Source organism: Kryptolebias marmoratus, linkage group LG21, assembly GCF_001649575.2.
Source record: "Kryptolebias marmoratus isolate JLee-2015 linkage group LG21, ASM164957v2, whole genome shotgun sequence".
Taxonomy (NCBI): domain Eukaryota; kingdom Metazoa; phylum Chordata; class Actinopteri; order Cyprinodontiformes; family Rivulidae; genus Kryptolebias; species Kryptolebias marmoratus.
In genome coordinates this window covers 15,470,404-15,490,308 of record NC_051450.1, presented here as the reverse complement: position 1 = coordinate 15,490,308, position 19,905 = coordinate 15,470,404, and positions in this window count along the sequence as shown.

Below are 19,905 nucleotides of genomic sequence, written 5' to 3'. Positions count from 1 at the left end.
CTTCACAGTTACTTGTTTTCTATCTCTAAATGTATCTTCATATTTGCTCTGTTTGTGATTTTAAAGGAAGAGTTCAAATTTTTTCAAGTCGGGTTCTGCAGAAAAGTTATCATCAGTTAATATCTTACCTGACCGGACTGACAAGCTTATGGCAAGTGGGTTACTGCCATCATAAAACAACTCCAGGTGCAAAAATGTTTTATAGCAGTTCATACGAGCACTATCTTATAATCCTTTACATCTTTTGCATTTCAAGTTTTGCATTTCACACTTACTCCAAAAGAACTACGGTGATATTTTGGTTGGAAGTGCACCCAACATGCTACTAAAGTAATACACTCTGCTGTGCAGCAGAATCTTACATGCCCTGTCTAAGTAATGGTTATATTTTTTTATCTGCAAATAAAAATGAGGTGTAGCCTTGTGACTGTTGTCAGGAATGTAATCATGTGTTTCTTTGTGAAAAGATACAAAAAGAAGAACTGAATAGTTTTTCCTTTTTTAGTTATTCAGTCAATCGTCACCATTTTTTCCCCCTCCAGTGGGGGTTTCATGTTTCATTCAGATGCTTCTGAATTCATTTTCAAACAGGAATGACTCAGCAACTGAGAACTCATCTTTCATACGCAGCACTGAGAATGCTCTGTTTGGAGAGAAAGGAAAGCATTTTTCAAAAAAAAAAAAATTAGCATTACCACTGTGCTGTTAATTTGTGTGAGTGGTTCAAGCAGCAGATTGCACAGAGGCCAGAGTTCAAAGGTCACAGCTTCGGCCAGTTGTATCAGGCTACAGCTGGGTGTGACGTGTGTACACTTTCACCCACATCTGCACCTACTTGTGTGAGTTCGTGTGCAGATTGTGTTACACACACTCCGATCAGGGTTGTCTAGTTAATGAATGTCCAAAGCAGGTCTGTAACAACGTGCCTGCCGTTGTACTTAACAGACATTTAGGGCCTTTTTTTTGGACACTTTATCTTAAATACACACAGTCGACTACGTGCGTGTGTGTTCCTGTTGTCAAGGTGCAACTACGCTCAGATTACTGTTTGCTGACGAAAGCAAAGCAGACAGCTCTGGAAACATTTGCATGATGGCGTACGACACAGAAGAGAAAACAACTAAAAACAAACTCCCAGCGAGTTTCAAACTGAATATATTTGCTGTTTACTTTATTTGGCTGCAGACTTATGAACAGAAATAAGTAAGCTGTCAAAATATACAAAGTTTTTCTACCACCTTTTGCTTGCTTTTTGTTAAAACATGTAAAATTTTCAGTTTACTTATCAATGCACTTTACTATTACCACTGAAAATTGTTTATTGCTTCAGGAATCACATATTTTTTCACTTTACGTGCTCCAATTTGCGATCAAATGTCACAAAAGCACAAACTTTAGCGAACCAGATACTGCTCTGCATTTGCAAGTAAAAGAAATCAAGCCACTTTCAGAGTGCTAAGGTTTCTGATTTCATAACCATCTTGCAAGTAACACAGTGGGAGGTGGAACGATGCTTTGATTGCATAAGATTTTTCCCAGCACCCCTGCAGTAAATCAGGCCTCCCTGAGCTGATGTAAAATATTAGTGCATCATTATCCAAATGGTGCTGTTACCTCAATGAAGCCGGAGGAGAGAAGATCCCATTTTTATGAAGAGGAGCCACTACAGAGCAGCCTCTGCATCGCAAATAAAATCACTTTATTGTTGCCTGTAGATGGCTCCTCAAATATGGCCTGTGTGTATTATTCATAAGATAACTGCTTGTGAAACGTATTGCAATCTTGCGGTTCGTAAATCTGTGAGGAGTGTCTGAATACAGATGACGGAAATGTTTAAAACTCTGTCGGCTGCGTGTTTTATTGAGTCACTACGTGCAGCCTATGGCACCACACCTGCCTGGGGTTTTCTTGTTCGACTGAGTTCCCAAAAAGTCAGACAGCACAAAGAGATTATTCATTTTGCTCTCTTCTAAAGTGGACCAGCTCTTTTCCCCTGAAGGCTCGTCCCAGACTTAGTCACAGAGCTCCTCCCTGAGAGCTTTTAGGCTCCTCTGAATCTCTCAATTAGCTGATCACAAAGAGGCAGGTCAGGTGTCACCGTTTGGGAGCAAAGGTCTCCCGTCTTCACCGAGACCCAGTCTAACTTTTCAATAACTCCTGTCATGAGGAAAAAGCCTTGGTTTGTCAGAAGCTAACAGTAAAAGTAAAACATTTGCAACAAGTCAAGGTGTTTTGTTAAGTTCTTTTCATTTTTATCAGTAATTTCTAGTCAATAATTAGTCTTTTGGTGTTTTAAAGCCCACTTGAGAGTACGGGGTTTCCCCAAAATTCTGTTTTTTCCACTTCACAGCTGAAAGCATACTGCTTTGAACTGATTATTTTCCCTTTATGAGCAGGAACGTTTTCTGTTTATGAGCTTGTTGAGAAATCGTGATGAGCTCGCGACTTGTTGTGATTCACAAACAGCCCGGGCGAGCCTATTTCATCAGTCTCTCTGCCTCCCTGGAGCACGTCTGGTATGTAAACAAAAGAGGTACCACACCACTGTAGAAATATGCTCATCATGACCTCTCCTAAAACCTGTGGAATGTGTGAATCACACAAGCACGCACACACAGGAATGTGCACCTACACCCCTGGACACTCAGATAAACAAATATGCAGACAAAAACAAAATAAAATTAAATGACTGGCTGAAACAATCCGGAGCTGCTCTGGACTTTTCTGAGGCACACCTAAACCTTCCTTCAGCACTTTCACTATTTAGTTGTTTTGAAGCACATTTTGAGCTTGAAATATTAAAAACCTGAATGGTAATGGTAGAAAAATTGGTTTTTTATGTTTCTCAAAGTACAGCAAAAATAAAGCTGATAAACTCAGAAGGTTTTTGATCATTGTGAGATGAGCAAAAAATGCATATCCCCACTAAAATCATCTTATGCTGAGAAATGATGGAGTTGTAGCTGTTTTGGTCAATTAGAATAACATTGTGCATGATCTCATATTGCAAGATGTCACACTCAGTTTACCTCAATATCTATAATATCTGAGTTATAACCATTTTTGTGTTGGCTAATGTTGATTAGCTGTATCAAGTTAGTTGATTCCAGATATTAATCAGCTGTAGATTTATATCCATTGACTATTTTGTCATTTTAAATTAGGGGAAATTGGGTAGAGGCAACACTAAAACATGGTGTTAAGCAGTTTCTCTATTGTGTTGCAATTATTTTCTGTACTTGAATGTCGTCTTGCTGTTCACTCTGATTTATAGTCGTTATTTAATTGGGATTAGGCAACCAAACAAAAGCTAGTTTGTTTAATTAAGTTCAGAAAAGCTAACATTTGTGGTTGCGGTAGACCCTTTTTTTTTTTTTTACATCTTAACCAATTTAGAAAGCTCCACGCTGCTTGACTGAAGACTCAGAGAGTTGTTTTTACTTTAAACATTTTCCTTTGAACGGTGCGCTGATATAACGAAAAGTGTGTCAAATTTATGAACTTAGAAAATGATGTTTCAATTTTACAGCTCAAGGAAAAGCTGTGAATTAGGCTTTAACAGGAGCACTAACAAATCTCTAATAAAGCCTCTGTTTTCAAGCTCCTAAGGTAGTCTGATGTTGAAGCAACAGGGAAAAGGAATGGTCAGTATTACATCCACGTGTAAGCTCATATGAGAGATAGTAAACCAGGTCTGAGGTACTTCATGGGTCACCTCAGCAAGTGACCAGTGTTAAGTCAATCAAATGGCTCTGGATAAGACAGCCACTCTTAGGATTAGGTCCGCTGACCCACACTGCCCGGGCTGCTTACATAAACAACATCATAACAGGCCTGTTGTGTAAAACGCACACACGTCTCGCAGTATAACCTACATTTGTGTCACGGTTGTGGGTCTGAGCCGCCTCCTTCGTGTCACATGACTCTGAATTGTAAGCAGGATTTTGAGCTTGCTAAGAAGGTGCATGTCTAACGGTTACATTTAGCTGCTCGGGATGTTGTCCGTCTCCCACTGAGACCGAGGCATTTTATTTCAAGATGTGGGTCTCAGTCAGCAGGTGAATGCTGGTTTAATCAGACAACCATATGTCCTCCTATCTCCTGGCTGATTAAGGTCCCCCCCCACCCCCCACCCCCCAATGACTGGTGTGTGGGTTGATAAATCATTTCCTGTGTGAAAAATGCAAATAATTTGGTTTATGTTTCAAACTGTCTAACAAAAGATGCCCAGTTTACTGGATCAGAGAGCAGAGGTTAGGCTCTATTCTGTGCAAACCGAAACTCCATGAATTTGTCTTTTTCAGAAATCTGTTGCCTTATCCTCCCACTTGGCCCATCTGTGTAGCCGGGTTAGTCACAGGAACTGCTCCTGCTCATGCTTTTCTTTTTGGGTCACAGGAGCAAATCTACTCTGCAAGTCGGGAGCAAACTGCGAGTCAGTTCCCAGATCAAATCACAGACACATCACACAATCTAATGCTAATACCCCTCCCACACACACACACACACACACACACACACACACACACACACACACACACATATCCGGTTTTTGAATTTGTCTCATATGTTTCTAACACATCTCATCTGCTGAGGAATTGGGGATTGAATTTAGGTCATGACCGTTTACCTTGTTATCGAGCAATTTTGTACGCAGCAAGCGAATAAACTGCGGTGACGCCTTAATGCAGATAAAGCCCCAATGAAACCAGCCACCATGCGGGAAGAGTTCATCCCATTTCAGCAGCTGATAAACATCTGTTCAGCATTAGTGGTCACAGCTCTGTGGTCCGTGGTCCTGTGGTTACAGCGCAGAGCTCAACCGATAATCTCGAATCCTCAGGTGCAAGCAGCTTTTTCTGAAAACAGGGAAATACCAGAGAAGTTGTATTTTCTGAGAAAATACAACGTGAAAGCTAAATGCTGAATGATGTTGCTGCAATTTGCAGAAAAAAACTGAAGCTGGGTTGCTAAAACAAAGCAGAACATTAGCTTAAAGCTAAAAGGAGCTAAACACTATAAAACTTAAAACTAGCAAAAGCGTAGCCAAAAGCTAAAAGTATCAAAAGGCTAGCTAAGGTTATGAAAGGCTAGCTAGAATCTAAAAGCAGCAAAAAGTTCAATAAAAAGATTTCAATAGATTTCTCCTGTAAAAAAATGCTTAAATAAAGTAAATCCACACTTGCATAAATAAAGTCAAATATTTTGAATAGTATAAAAGTTATAAAAACTAAAAGTCATATCACCCATCTCCTGAATGAGCTGAACCTTTTGACATTTTAAAAGGCTAAAGTAGCCGACAGTGTGCAGAAATCTACAGAAAAATAAGAAAACAGATAAACAATAGTTTGCAGCATTCACACACGCTCAAAAAGTACAAGAATAAAACTATTGTTGCTTGTTTTGCTAAAACCAGTCATAGAAAGTATCTATAATTACTATTAAAATGTTCCCAAAAACAAAAACTGAGCCAATTTGAATGTAATTTTTTTAATACACTGTCAGAAACTTTTGACATTTTATATGAAGTCACTGCATTTAAGGGGAATTCTTTTAAAAAAAACAGTGGCACACCAATTTCCTTTTTGTCTGTTCGTCACATTTTGTGCATCACAGGATTTCCATTTTTCACAGTATTTAATTTTACTCGTCTCCACTCATCATGCCAACCTCTTTTTTCCTTTGTGTTGAAGTTTTTGGTTATGATAAGAAGAAGCGTCTGTGTGTTTTTTTATAATGAGACTAGTTCTGTCCTGTAAATAAGATGTCATAGTCCAGAGAGCAGTTTTGGGCTAAAAAGATGTCTAAATGACATCTAAACTGTTGTTGTCTAGGCTGTAATCGGGCTAAAATTGTTCTAAAACAGAGTTTTTTAGATGTCTAAACCCAGATGTAGATGTCTCAGTTTAGTTGAGATGGGCAGGAATAAAAAAAGCACTGCACAGTTGAGAAAAATCTAATATTCTACATTTCATGCACATCAAGCATCATACTGACATAACTAACCTCACAGGCACAGAATAACACATTTTACAATTTGCATGCAGTGTAGTTCAAGCCACAGTTTGGAATTCATGCAGAAGAATTGCTTTTTTCATTTATTTTTCTTTACAACAATGGTGACGTTTAAACCTTTCCTTTGTGATGTCCTGGAGGTATGTAAGCTCTGTATTTTGGTAAAATGCAGGTTTGAATAAAAAAACTCAGATCTGATTCATCTTAAAGAACTTAGATCAGGTAAAGTCTATAACAAATGAAAAAATAAATAGAAGTTTTAAAGGTGGATAATCTTGATCCAAATGACTGCATTTATTGAGCCATTTTATTAAGTTTAGTCTTTGTTTGTTATCTGCACTTAGAGAAAGATTAAAAAGAGTAAATTCATCGTCTCCCCTTTCACAGTAACACTCCTTCTACAAGGCGTGTTTTGTAACTTCTCTTCACTAAATTAGAGCAGTTGAGAAATGCACTCAGTGTCCTGATGTCATGGCATGGGTGAAAGCTGTCCAAGATAACAATCAGTCACCAGATGGTCCTCTGACCTCCCCATATGTGATGAGGCTTTTTAGGACAGCGTCTCAGATCTCTCACTCGCCGCTTCCTGCACCATCCACAGCACTGGCACAGATTCGACCGGCTGCATGACACAGTGCATGCATCTGTTCTCCGCTGATGTCTGCCTTATTACAGCGTGACAAAAGAAACTGTAAGAGATGCTTGTAATGCATATTTTTTTCTGTCTCTGCACACATTCCGGTGGGAGTTGTGAAGCTAAATTCATGTCTGTAAAATCCAAACAGGAAGGGATATGCTTTTGTCTTGTAATCCCAATAATCTTTGCGAAATCCCTCAGTATCAACTTGGATTAAATATTTAACTGGAGATCCAGCTGGCCGTTATTAAATGTTAAAGGGACGTACGCCTAATTAGGCGAAGAAGTCCACTCCTGGGGCAGCGCTGGGTGAGAAGCCTCCACGCTGGCGGCTTCCCGACCACCATGAAGGAGCACCACGACTTCTGCAGTCTCTATTAACCTCTTCCAGGGCTCATTTTTTTTCTCCCAGAGCTCAATTATTTAACAAGCATCAGCTTGGTTTAGAAGCTGTGCAAGTAAATGTCGCCTTTGTCTTTGTGCGCACGCAGCTATTTTGTCAAGCCTTGTAAAAGACTAAAAAAGCAAGTAGGAGAAAAAAATCTGTAACACTCACAGCAATCACTGCATATACACTAAGGAATGAAAGTTTAATGCTTTTAGTCCTTTTAACAGCCCAAATCAGCTGGTTTTACTGTATTAAAGCAAAAGTATGAGCATTTAAATAGTGCTAAATAAATACAACTTCACCACTGAAAATGTACTATTCTTTTTACTGAATAAAGATTATCCCAAGGTGCTTTCCTTACTTGCGTCTGTGTTTGGCCAGTGGGCCTTATTGTTTTTTTTTGTTTTTTTACCAAACTGCCATCCATGAGCTATTTAGTGAGGACAAAGCTTTAAAAAAATATTTGCTTTTTACATTTAAACACCCGAGTTTAGTGGAACCAGTCGATGTGACTAAATTAGGTAAATCTAGCATGCTATTTTTTCGAGTGTGTGTGACCTAAGTTACCCTCGACATTTCTCCGTTCTTACAGTCAAAGTTGCACGGCAGCCCATCTCTGAATGATCCAATATCCTCGCACTTTTTTTCTTTGTTTCCAGGGAAAACTTCCGAACAAGGGGTAGAGAGTGATGAAACACAAGAAAAAACTTTATACAATCTCCTTTTTCCATCATAACATAGATACAGTGGTGCATTCATCACACTACACTCAGTGCTAATTTCCCTGTAGGCAACATGCTCCATTTCACTCTCTGTGCCTGCCTTTAAACCCCCCCACTCCCACAACCCCCAATTCTCTCCCCTCCATCTTCCCCACTTCCTCCTGTTAAGCAAAATGCTGATATGTGCGCATAAGAGTGCTTATTTTTCTCATCCATTACCAGATTAATTAAAGTGTGGCTTTTGCCAATGCCCAGACGGTTCCTCAATACTTCAAATGAGCATAATCACCGTGCACTCCCTAATCTCGGGCTAATTTAAAGAATTGCCTGGAACATACTGATGACTGGACTCTCCCACTTTTACACCAGAATGCTTTATCTGTCAAATTCTCAGACTAGCTGACTAGTTTCGCTCAACGGCTTCGCCATATTTCATGTCGAGCGGAGCTATTTGACAGGGGCTTTTTTCGTTTGGACATGGTGCTTAAAGATTTCACTGCGCTCTGTAACATGTTGTGCTCCCTGTGCACGGGGATAGGCTTGTGTTTCGGGGAGATAGTGCAGCGTGCGCAGCCTTCTGAGACGCAGTGTGGAGTGTGTGAACAATGAGGCGGGCATTCTTGTAGCTCTTTGTTGTCCACATGTCATGATGGATTTGGTCACTGCCGGCAGTGAGCGGGACTGACACGAGGAGCATGCAGTGTGCCTCCAGGAAAACACAAGCTCAGCCTATTGCATGTTTTCTGCACAGCTCTGCAATCTAAAGCTCACTCTGACATCATGCAGATTAAATCAAAACCTGCACGCTTAAGTCATATTACTTCTGAAGATATGCCATGTTCCTCCTCTTTCATGCTTCTAGCTGAAGGCCTTGTCCACTTCTACACAGATATTTTGCGAAACTAACATGTCCTGCTGCACCGGTCATGCAAATTGTTTTTTTTTTGTGAGAAAAAAAGCGAATTTTACAAAAGCTGAAAAAATTGGCAAGTAAATTTTATGGGAAACGATGATATCAGTCTGGCTGCTCCTCTGTTGTGTACTGAGCATGTGCAGGAAACCATAATAACAATAGAGCTGCTTTAATACAAGTTTTTTTTCTGTTGATGGACTTACTGGTATTTTGTCAGGTTTATATGTCTTTCTGTTGTGTATTTTTCATTTTTACCAGTTTTTCTTGGTTTAGTTTTTAGTTTTTTGCTGTTTTTACCAGCTTTTTGCAAGTTTCGTATTGTGTTTTTTTCTGTAGCAGCTTCTTTATTTTTTGTTGTTGCCTTTTTTATTGATTTTTCTTTTGCTGTATTTCTGTTTTTATTGTTAAAGTATAGATTTTATATCTGTAGCGATTTTTTGAACTAATTTTCTGTTGTTTTTAGAAGGAGGAAATTCTTTGGTTGTCAGTTTTATCCATTTTTTTATTGTCCTTTTAACTTGTTTTTCTTTAGCTGTTTTTGCTGTTTTGTTTTTTGTTTGTTTTGTTTCGTTGCCATTTTTAACCAGAGTTATGTAGTCAAAGCCTAAAGCCAGAATCATCATTGGAAGAGCATCATTTTGGGTGCTTGAAACATCAATGCTGTAGTGTGCTGTAACAACACGGATCGACTTTAAAACATAAGCTTTTGTTTTTCAAACTATATTAGCTAATCTCTTATGCAGTGTTTCACCAGACAATATCTTGTTTTTTTGCCAATATATTCACATTGTCTTCTAGTGTTAATGACAAGATTATGGGTCATATATCTCTGGATATTTCTCAACCTCAGCTCTTTCCTCATCCACTTTTATACTTTTGATATGAAACAGAACTACAGCTAAAAAAACCCCAAAAAACAAGAAGAAGTGTCCAAAAAAAAAAGAGCTCAGAAGAGCTGCTATGGGAATTTGGATGTCCAAGCGGGGAGTGAGTATGCATAAAAATGTTTTGTTTCAGGAGCGTTGATGTTTCAAAAGCGAGTTGGTCGGTGGCCAGCTGGCGCCGGTGAGGGGGTCATAACAGAAAACAATGAAGGTGTAATGTTTGACGTGTGTCACTTATTGCCTGTGTGTTTTGCCCTTAAGTGGTGCTTTACCACACCATTAACTGTTTTCTGCTGTGTATTATTTTATTATTCCCATAGCTACATACTCTAAATTGGTACTTATCTGAATTCTTATAATGCTTCTGGGTTTATTTGTCAGCTAATCCCAGAGGGAGATTTAAATGCAGACTTGAATCGCTCAAAAAAAAAAAAAGCGCAATTAAAACAATAATCAATAAGTGATTTCAAAATAATAGACGTATTGTCGCTTATAAATTAATTTCCTACCTGGATTCATGCAGCTGATGCCTCTGTGCTTAAAGGACTAAAGGCCCTGATCCAGAGTCCTTTGCTGCTGAGTTAAACTCCCCACAGAGGCGTTTAATCCTCTCCATTCTCTCAAATCAGCTGGCTCATATTTGCATAAGTGGAGCAAAGCAATGTGTTTCCAGTCTCTACCCGTCGCACCTATGTCTCCTGTCTTTGCCTGAAGAACAGCACGAGGATAGATTTGTTTAAAGCAGCAAATCTCCTGATTCATCAACAGGGACAAAACCTCTATTGATGCCATCCATCTCTGACAATTGTAAAGCCCCCCTGAATAAATCATGCATCCTGCTGTAATGTGTGAGCGACATACGCGCACGAGACACCTAATGGATCCTCGACGGAGTAATAGCTGGGAATCGACCCTTCCTTGCAGCTCTGGCCCATGTGAGCTGTGTGGGGCTGGTGTTTGCTGAGTAGAAAGGCATTGGCCTTGTCTTTGATTTCTGCGTGGCTGACCGTGTCCAGCCCCGAGGGCAGAGCAGACAAGAGAGTGGGGTCACATTCTGCTGCTGCTGCTGCTGGGTGGACGCTCCAAACACCCCCAACTCCGGAGTCTTGGGCCGGGGGACAGGAGTCTGTGTGCTTTGCCCTCCCTCTCTGTGAGCACCATCTGCTATCCCGCTAGAGTCACCCAGGATGGGGCCTGAAGAAGGGTAGCTGGGGATGGAGGGGGGTCGCAGAGGTGGAAGTAGCTTTTAAATGTATCCTGTTCAACAAGATGTGCTCAGATCTGTGCGCAAGATCTAGAGGAGCAATAATGGACATTAGATCTTGATTAGCACAAAGTGGAAAATGAAATGGGCTGCACGGACTCCTGCTGAGAAGGGGATAGAATTACTACTGAAGGGCCGACACAGTGTAATCCTGCTTTCACAATGCAGCAGCGTACTAGTCCTTAACAACAGCCACAGGGGGAGGCTCTGATGATTGTTCATTAGCAAACTCAGTAGGAGCCTGCAGTCAAACCAATCTACTAAAGATCCTGGACCCTGCTTCCGCCTGCAGCACAATCGTACGCACAATCAGTAGTGAAACGCGAGATGATGCTGTAGTGAAGAGGAAACCAGTTGTTCTATTGTTTGTAAACAAAGGAATGTTGATTCCACGGGATATGGGCACAATTTTTTTTGTTTTCACAGTTGCATATGTGAGTGTGTCTAAGCACACAAGGCTCACGAGCAGAGCCTAAAGTCATTAATGTTAATGCGCGTGTGCATCCCTCACTATTCCCCGCGCGGCTCTATATATAGGGTTGTAATGATAGCCAGCTCGGGGAGATGAGAGAAGTGAATTAATAAGCCTTGGTAGAAGATCTTTTCACTGTCTCTAGACAACGCCGAGGCTCTCTGTGGAAAAGCACGAGAGATGAGATGTTAAGACTTCGTTTTTTTTTTTCTTATTTCCTTTTTTCTACTTTGCCCCAGAACGCTGAAAATAAATTGATTTCTGATGAGGGCAGAAATGGCCTCTCTTTAACAGAAATTTTTTTCTTTAATCCCGGTCTTAAAATTCTGAATTGAAAGTCTGATTTATTGATGAGGTTCGGAAGCTGTGTGGTACGGGTCAGTATGATGAAAAGAGGTAAAATTAAGATGAAAGAATATGAAAAACAAATGATTAAAAACTTGATTGAAATAGTTTATTACCACCTATATAACATTTTTTATTACTTTCTCAGAGTTTCATTAAAATCCATCCAGTGGTTCATGAGATATTTTGCTAACAGACAGAAAAGGTTGATGGAAACAGTTAATGCCAGAGTTTTAAGCATTAATGTTAAGCAATCCGTAGTACATAAAGTATGAGTGTTGGGATGACAATCAGCTACTGCCACACCAGATTTTAGCTCTATATCTGTAAAACTGTAAAAGTTGGAGCCATTTTTGTGGTTCCTAAGTTAAGTTGGCTGTGGCAGCCATCTTGAATTGGTTTGACTCCAAAAGGTAATCCGCTGTAGATGTACACCCAATGATTACTTTCTGGGAGTTTCATTGAACTCCATCCAGTGGTTCATGAGATATTTTACTAACCCTGCAGACAAATGAACACACATGCGCACAGACACGGGTAGAAACGTTATCGTCTTTTACCTTTGTCAATAATGATCCAATAAATTACTAGACTCCTGTTAGCTCATCAATCTGATCAGAAACTCTATTTCTTCAAACTGAGGTTGTTCAACAGGTAAGATATTAACTGTTCATAACTTTTCCACACTTCAAAAGATCTGGGCTATCTCTTTAACTAAATGTCATCTGAGGATAGGCCCCCTCCCTGTGTCACCCCTCCTGTGATTCAGAGCCTTTTTCAGCATCCAACCAGAGAGGGTGAAGTGAGGAAAAGATGCCCTAGTTGCCAGGGATGATTGAGCGTCTCTCTGTCCCCTGAGAGGACGGATGTGTATGAATGAAGTGAGGACATTGCGCCGCTGACTGGTTCCCAGAGCTTTCTGACATCCTGCGTGTCACCCCTCCAGCTACAACAGCTGCTGCCAGCTGCTGAGCTTCCTGGATTTATTATAATGATGCAGTTTTATCACTATAGTGGTTATTTTATTTGCATTAAAACTAATTAAATCACTGGTAAATAACCTATTTTATTAAATAGGTCTAATAAATGAATTTACTCAGGCCAGACGTTTTTTGGACACTGACAACTTTTGTCATTTTAACTATTTAACAAGACATTTCTACTATAGTTACATGAACTTTAACGGCTCAACTTTAATTTGAGAAGGAATCCTTTCCATACAAATTATTCCATTAAGTCATTCAGCCAAGTAAAGTAAACACTCTCCAGAAGGTATACATACCTTATCATTATCCAAGTCTTTAGTAAAGACTGCACGAGGGTTGACCACAACATGCCAAGTATTTATAAATCCTAACACAAAAAAGGCTAAAAGAGGTTTTCTCATATACCATAATAACAAACCAGACCACAAACATTAGGGTCAGTGTTTACCTAATTAACCAAAATCAAAAAGAAAAGGTGAAATAATTTCTTTCAACTTTGCAAACATCATCACCTATTAAAAAACATGTGGTCCAGTTGATGGCATCACAACTTTCAGTGCTGCTGAGTTATGGGTGTTTCATAAAAAAGTGACAGAAATCAGGAGCAGCTGGTTCAGATTAGGCAGGAAGGTTACTTAAATGACTTCTTACAGAACAGTTGGACAAGGACCCGAAACTGAGAGACAACCAGGAGCTTTTAAAGGTAATAAGAAGAAATATTCAGCATTTTACTCACAGAAGACAAGAAATTAAGGCAGAGAAACCTGAGAACTTAACATTTAATTGCTTCATAATTAGCTGTAAATAATATTTAAGCTTCTGAGCAGCTGAGCGTCTGCAGGTAAAACATGTTTTGGCATAAAGGTTATATAACAAAAAAAATATAAAATGTTTTTGTAATCTCAGTGTTTAAAGTTTAAGTCAAGTCAGTAAAAGAATAAAACAGAGAACAATTAAGTAGAGACACTTAAGACAACACATGAAGGCATGTTCCAAAAGAGCAGAATTACATTTAAAGAACCACAGAAAATCCTAAAAGTTCACCAGTAAAGTTTTAGGTCTTTTACTGCCTCACTAAAAGTCTTGTTGACTTTAAGCTGTTGGGTTGATTTTGCATATTACCACCTTTTACTCTTCACCAAGTCGATTCTTATAACATACTTTTCTGTTTTGCTTTGTCTCTATAATCCAGCAGCAGAAAGGACATGGACATGTTTTGTGGACATTTAAAGCTTCTAAAAGCATTTCCAGGAATAATTAGACTTTTTTTTTTTTTTTACAAGGCTTATAAAAAATCTGTCTAGTTTCAGTCGCCCCTCATTACACCCAAAGATTATGCTCCTGTTCTCTTGTTAACGTAAATCGGTTATTTTAGGCTGTTAATCCAGACAAAACTCATTCTTTCAAATTGCTTTTTGTAGTTTGTGCTTCACCAGGCAGTCGCTCACAACTATTAACATTTAACTGAGTAAAGTCACGTTCAGACGCTAATCAGTCGATCAATATTTGCTCCTGTGTCACATTTACTGAACCCTGGCTGACTGCTGCTTTTTCTCATGTGCAGTTTGTATTTAAAGGCCCAAAGTGGGAAGCAGGAAGTAGTTTCTGTTTTAATGCACTCATAGGTTGCAGCTATATAATAGTTTTTCCAGACCATATGGTACACTTCCTTCTTCTGATTTCCATCACGCATTACTCAAATGCAGCAATCTTTTGAGGAATGTAGTGTACGGCTTATGAGTTTATGAGGTTATGAGTTTTTTTGTTCAGTATGAAGTGAATGGAGAAATTACAATTTTGCTCCGGAAAAATGGCTGACTCACATTAAAGGGCACAAGTAGATAATTTGATGACTGGAGTTAGTGTTCTCACCCACTGACCAATCAGTGGTTTGAAGTGTTTTTATGACCCCTTTCCCAAAAAACTTTCACATTTGGCCTGAGATGCCCTTTTTCTGCCTCGGCGGGATTAATGTCAGGACTAAAGCAGAACAGGAGTAAAAGACGAGCTAGGGAGGTAGTCACAGAGCTGAGTTGGTGAGTAGAACCAAGACATGAAACAAAGGAGACGCAGAACAGGTTATCTTCAAGTCAAAACTGATTCTGTAAAACAGCAGAGATTGACAAACGTTTAGTTTTTACTGCATATATATTAAAAATGGCAAAAATAATAATAATGAGAAAATAACCCTAACTTTTAGTTGACATTATCAACATTGACAAGAGTCAAGTTAGGGGAAAAACAATAGCACAAACAGCACAAGAAGTTTTAACAAATTCATGAATGCAGCTCAATTGTATGTTTTCTTGAGCCCATGCAGGATGTTTTGCTATAGGAATATGTTTTTATTGGTGACTATAACGCTGTTTTCAACACAATGTTCACATGTGAAGATCTAAGGACATAAAAAAGTCTGCAAGCTGCAAATTATTACATTTATGGTTGGTCACAGTGAGGAATGATGACATCCAGGATAAGTAGTATGTCAATGGGTTAACTTAAAAAATGTTAGCTTTTTAATTTGTTTTTCACAATGTACTACACCAGTCTAAACTCCTGATGATCGCAAGAGTTCAAATTTACTCTTAAATATTTTCTGTTATCAGAACAAATCCTGGAGCTCAGTGTTATTCTTTATTTCATGAAGAAAGGGCGCAGGTGAAGCTTATAAATGATAGATTTGTCATCCACTTTTGCCTCTGGGCCAATTCTCAAGTTCGTTCACCTTAGTTTGTCACAACTGCAGGGATTCTGAAGTATGATTTTGTATATTAATTTATTTGTGTCTGCATAAGCCCTATTCAAGCAGACAAAAAACACTCAAATATTGAACAATATGGTTGAATAATTGCTCTTTTTGTTTCTTTGGAGGTTGTCTTCCAACATGGCGGCTAGTCCATGTGTATACAAACAGTGACGTAATTCTGGAGCGTTCTATTAAAAAAAAAAAAAAAACAATCATTAGAATTTCTCAGTTTTAACATTAAATTTGTTCTCCGGTAACATATAGAGTTTCTTTCATCTGGGTGTCCATGTTGCAGAAATCTGCAGCTGAAGCTACCTGAAAGTGAGCAGAAGCAGCAAAGTCCGCTGTCTGGAAGGTATTTAAGCTGCATTATTCTTCTGCCACCAGAGCCTTTTATTCCAGGCCTCCCACCGACTGGAGCCACACCAGCTCTTAGTTTTTCAAAGAGACCTTAATCATTTTAATATGAAAGCTACTAAGTACCCCCAATAATCACTTTGTTGAAATGGAGGACATTTTAAACAGCCCCCCCACCGTATTTCAGCTTTTCGCCCCAGCCTTTCATCATCCTTTTCATCATTCCAGCTCCACCAACAAAAGCCGGATCTTGATATGCTACGTAATTTACAACCTTTCAGCTTTTACTAACTGTGTCTCGATTCATCTTGGCTTTTGGCTTTATCCACCTTTCCCTAAACAAAAGTGACCAATCTGGTAAAAATTTACCCCAATCTTTTTTCTTTTTTTTTTCCTGAAAATGTGTTCCAGGTGATGCTTGATAAAAAGCTGCTCCTCATTATCAACCATTCAACAAAATGATTAAAATGGACTAATGGGTTCTTTTCTAATTTTTTGAACATGCTACAATTTGATTAATACTAGAAAATTAATATTTTTTATGAAGATTTTTCTCCCTTTTCTTAAAAAAAAAGAAGCACAGAACAACTCAGATAGCTCGTCGTAGCTTGTTGTCCTGCAAAAAACCAACAGGCAACAAAAATATAAACTCACCTACTTTAAAAGTTCACGCTGTACCATCTTGCAGAATCTAGGACAAGGTCTGCCTTTATTTGCAGAACATAACTGGAGCAAAAGTGGCAGAGACAGAGCTGGAGTGGAGGCTGCCGTCAAGTTGCCCAAGACTATTGTTTCCCCAAAGATAAAGAGGTCGGCTTTGTCTGACTGCATCTTGAAATGTGAACCAATGCTGATAAAGCCAAACGTGTCAAACTTAATGCAATAAATATGATGCAAGCCCAGGAGCAACTGCAAGACAACAGTTCTGTAGTTTTTATACCATTATTCATGAATCGTGTTAGAAACCATCTTTGCTGAAAAGAAGGCAGTTTCTTGTAAGTTACAAAATCTTTCCTAAACTTCCAAATTTTATCAAATCAGCATCTGTGTTAACAAAGTGAGCAGTCACTTTATATGTGTATATAAGCCAAAAACAACACGTGTATTAGAATAAACCTGAAAATGGTTGTGAAATACATTTAAAACTCTACTGTACTTCAATGCTTTTTTTCTGCTTTTAAATGTTTTTTGCAATAAACAAGTTTAAATATCATTGGAAATAATTTACAAGTCAGTACCTAATTTAAGGTTAGATGTTTTACATAAAATACTATATAGTTCTGGACGGATAAAAAAAGACAACTTGCTGTGCAAAACACAAATATGAAAATGAGAAGGCTTTATTGTTTGAAAAGGTGTGTAAATGAAAATGTAGATTTGAATAAAAATGTACTGAGTGCTTGTGCAAGTAACAAATTTTAAAAAAATAGCATTCTTTACATCATGTCTAGCTCATTTGTTTGTAATTTTAAACACAGCCCAGGAGACAAAAAACCAAATGGGGAGTTTTGAGAAGATCTATGAAAATTAAATTAACTCTTAAAATGTCTGCCAACAGCACGTTTAGCCTTAAATGTTACAAAAATGACAGCGATGGTCATAAACACAGAAACTAAACAGAAATAGCTGTAATTGACAGAACTAGGGAAGCAAAGTAAAGAACTTAAGGCTAAAGCGTCTTCCTCCTAAATTATATTTAACAGTCATGTGGAAGTGAAACACAACTTTGATGCCTTTGTGCAATAAGGGTTTTAAACATATGCAACGACATACGTTCCACTTCTCACATCCAATTAAATGCAACGGCAGAATGACAGTGGTATAAACCAAGAACAGCAAATGAGTCTTTGTTGACTTATTTATCACCTCTTGTGCGTTACCTTGGTATCTCTCTCTGCCTTTTGGCAGTAGCACTGCCTTGTGGTTTATTCATACCGCACGTCATCATTTATTAAAATCTCAGTCAGTGGGGCAGGCGAAAGAGCGTCGGGGAGTGAAGTCGACAGGCTGTTTGGGATTCATCCTCCCCTCATGCAAAGCGGGGCTCCTTCTGCCCCGGCTCCTTTCACCGAGCGCCAAAAAACCTGTAGAGGGAGAGAGACAAAGGGAGCTTCGGGAGGAGGGTAAGGTAGGAGGTGGTGCTTTTCAAAAAGTAAAAGTTGCACCCATCCAAATGAGACACTTGGGGATTGTCGAAATCTTCGGTTTTATTTTTATTTTTTTTAACTTTTACATCCTATTCTTCTTGAAAGGCCTGCAGCCACTGGCATCAGATGAGAAAAGTGCACAGGCATCTTTTGTTAGCAGACAAACAAACACGTGCTCTGAACAATCGCTGTTACAGGCTTTTGTTTTTATTGTTACAAGGATGCTAAACCTGTCTCCAACAGGTTTATTATCCTGATTAGGAGACTAATACAAAACTGTGCCTGTCAGGGTGCAGCAGAAAAAATGCTGAGACTTCCTTATGTGACCATAATGATTTGTTTAACATCAGATTTTTGGAAAAACACCAATCTGCAACCATCCTGTAAGGTCAGAGATTATTCTGCTCCAATCAGTGTGCAAAGATCCAGATTTTTTTGTTATTTCAATGGCTTCTTGTTATCTTGTTTTTATTTACATTGACTGTTGTTTATGTGTCTTTTAAGTTTACATACAATGAAAATAACTTGCCTAATTTGACACTACTTGTAACCTTGTGAAGCAAGTTAATGAATATGTCCTTTTTTTTTTTTCATAATTTGGCTCAAGTGAACCTTAAATGATCCACACATTCCTTTTCCTGGCTCCCCGTTGTCCAAAGAGCAGGACAATAAAAATTCTTAAAATTTCCCGAACTTCACCGAGACAGAGCAGACCCTGTGGTAACCTCCCTGAGGAATTTCTCACAAGCGTCGGCCTCTGAGAAGCGCAGCTGTGCGAGGGGAAGTGGCCGTGCCTGCTTAAGCGGAACATGTGAGAACTTAAGAACAGTAAATGACATTGGTTTGATTCAAGTAAATGCAAATTTGGCTCCGCGGTTTGGAGTCGGAAGCAAATTTTGGGGAGTCATCCAGCAAACCTTGATGTTAATTTATGCTTCGCAGCTCGGCGGCCTTCAACCGCTGAAAAGCACCTGGAACAAGCTCACCATTTCAGGCCTGCTTTCTCTATGGTCTTTCCTTTGTGGGTCCAAAAACTTGTCCTTACTTAGAGAAACAGCATGAAGGAAAGATTGAAAAAAAACTGTTTGCTTACATTTTATTGTATAGCGGCACCGCTGAAACCTCAGAATTAGAGTAATTTAAAATTACACGAATAAAGTAAAACCTTGATTACCCAAAGAGCTGCAGCACAGTGGCTCGTAACCTCCTTTGATTGAGTGGGATATTGAAAGCATTAAAAAAAAGGTGACAGAAGAGTTCATTAAAATAACTAACCTGGCGACGCATTCATTCTGTCTGCAGAGGAGCTTGTTTGCCCCTAATGCATGAATGTTCCCGAGTCTCCTCCCTTTGATCCGAGTGAATAGAGAGGCATCAAAGAAACATAAGGGTGCTCCGTGTCTGTGTGTGTAATGAATGGAGAGCAATCTCATCATAAGAAAATAGTTTAACACCCAGCAGTTTTGCAGTGCGATAGATGTGCCACCCTCTGCATGAACGGCCACACTAACATTTCAGTAATCACTGGTTTCTATCGTTAAGCTAGTCATTATGACTTCTCTTGAATGTCACACTATTTCATTGCTGCGTGAGTGTTGAAACGGGGCCTCACGGAGAAAGGTTTGCTCTGTTTTCTTTGCACAATGGGGCTACGAGAGAGCCAAGATGTTTCCATTTCTTTCTCTGTAATTGAGAGCACTCTTGATGTCATATTTACATTTAAAATGATAGTGCTCCCTGCCCTCACTGGCACTTTATGGACCTACAGAAAATCTCATGTTCGCATTATACACACTGTGTGAGGAATGTCGTATTGCACCTATTTGTTAAATGTCAGCTATATGAATAGACAAGATGGGAGCAAAACATCAGAAAAGTCAACTAAAGCAGGAGGTTCGGCTTTTCAGTGTAAACAAACACTGTTGCAATAGAAGGCCATAAACATTAAAAGGATTGTTCAGATATCTTGAAGTGGTGTTTTTTTGGTGTTGTTATCAGTAGTTAATATCCTACCTGCAGTAAATCGCTC